Source organism: Marmota marmota, unplaced genomic scaffold, assembly GCF_001458135.2.
Source record: "Marmota marmota marmota unplaced genomic scaffold, marMar, whole genome shotgun sequence".
Classification (NCBI taxonomy): Eukaryota; Metazoa; Chordata; class Mammalia; order Rodentia; family Sciuridae; genus Marmota; species Marmota marmota.
In genome coordinates, this window is record NW_026004438.1 from 1 (window position 1) to 2,086 (window position 2,086).

The following is a 2,086-nucleotide window of genomic DNA, read 5'->3' on the forward strand; positions in this document are numbered from 1 at the left end:
AAAGGCTGACCTAGCTGCACTCTCCCCTTGGCCAGTGGAGGAGGAGAATCCAGCCTTCTGGAACCTGAAAGCCTCCGAGGCCCTGGACACCGCCAAGAAGCTGAAGCCCATTCAGACCTCAGCCAAGAACCTCATCATCTTCCTGGGGGACGGTGAGTGCGCCATGCTGGTCCACCCCGTGGTGCTCACGGGCCTTGAACCCAGGGCCACTGCTGGGTCCAGACCAGCCCTGGGGCTCAGGCCTGATGGGAATCTGCTCCTTCAGGGATGGGCATGCCCACGGGGTGAGGGACAGGTGCAAGGCAAGCTGGGGCCCGAGACACCCCTGGCCATGGACCACTTCCCATATATGGCTCTGTCCAAGGTGAGGCCTCCTGAGCAGGGGGCTGGGGGCTGTGGCAGGGGAAGGACCCAGGAGAGATGGACCTGTCCTCCCTGTCCTAGGCCTGGGTGAAGGACTAAATGTCTGCCCCAGAGCAGAGCTGTGGGTATCTCTGTCCCCAGACATACAGTGTGGACAGACAGGTGCCAGACAGCGCCAGCACAGCCACGGCCTACCTGTGTGGGGTCAAGGCCAACTACAAGACCATTGGCTTGAGTGCAGCTGCCTGCTTTGACCAGTGCAACACAGCACGAGGCAACGAGGTCGTCTCTGTGATGTACCGGGCCAAGCAAGCAGGTGGGCTTGGGCCTGGGCTTGGGGTCAGGGCAGGCCTGGAGCTCTGGGTGGCCCACCCTGACCTCTGCTACCTCCAGGGAAGTCCGTGGGAGTGGTGACCACCACCAGGGTGCAGCATGCCTCGCCAGCTGGCACATATGCACACACGGTGAACCGCAACTGGTACTCAGATGCAGACATGCCAGCCTCGGCACTGCAGGAGGGCTGCCAGGACATCGCCACACAGCTTGTCTCCAACATGGACAATGACGTGAGCACAAAGGGCTCCTATCCAACCAAAAGCATGCGATTATGACAAGAGCACACAAGCACCCTGCTGAGGGTGGCCCTTGAGTGAAACCCTGTGAATGTTCAGATGGCCCACCGTGGTGGACACAGACCACTGAGGCTTTGAAGATCTTCCCAGGATTATGGGCTTAACAAAGAAAATTCTGTTTAAACCATTAGAAACTATTTAAGCAATTTTGAAACAAAACCCACCAGTGTTTTTCCATAACGTGTGTCATTTTGTCTACTCTATGATGTGTAATGGAGTGCAAAACTTTTACTAGCCATTTTTTTGTACAGTGTTAGAGAGTGAACCTAAGGTCTTGTGGACGTCAGGCTAGCCCTCCCGAGCCACACTCCGCAGGGGTGCAGGACCTTCGACTGTGGAAGCCTTAAGGACTCAGGAAGGACCAGGCTCTTCACCAGTCCACCCTTTTCATACTGGATTCACATCTTCTGACATGCCAGTTTTCCCCTGCAGTTTGGGTACCTCCCACGTTTTATTAAGCAGATCCCCTAGGGAGTTGTCTTGATCAGTCTTATGGAGACCATCAAAGTACGCACCCTAAGAATTTCAGTTCAGGCTGACAGCAGGAAAACCTGCCAAAGCATTTCCTTGTATTTAGTTAACTCTTGTTCTGCTTGATGTTGGGTTAGCAGGTTTTTGAACCAATCAGTTTCCTCATAAGAGTTCTGTAAATTCAGTCAGGTGCAGTGGTGTGGACTTGCAATCCCAGCAACTTGGGAGGCTGAGGCAGGAGGATCGCAAGTTCAAGGCCAGCATCAGCAACTAAGTGAGGCCCTAAGTAAATAAGCCTAACCCTGTCTCACAAAAAAAGAGGACTGGGTGTAGCTCAGTGATAAAGAAGTACCCTCTGTTCCATCTCCATGACCAACAAATAAGTAGAAAGAAAGAATGAGAGAGAGAGAGAGAGAGGGGAAGGAAGGAAGGAAGGAAGGAAGGAAGGAAGGAAGGAAGGAAGGAAGGAAGGAAGGAAGAAAATAAAGAGCTCTGGGAATTCTCATCCAGTCCCATGGTACAATCTTAAAGTCATCATCAACCTCCATTTGTCAGCATCCTTTCCATGAGTGTCCTTGAAAACAAAACCTTTTAGGCTGATAGCTGCTCTGGAAAGTACC

At 52.8% G+C, this 2,086-nt stretch overlaps 1 pseudogene; it reads left to right on the forward strand.

Moving 5' to 3' along the window:
• Positions 1–4: 4 nt before the first annotated feature.
• LOC125614623 lies at positions 5–929 on the forward strand (annotated as a pseudogene).
• Positions 930–2,086: the final 1,157 nt, after the last annotated feature.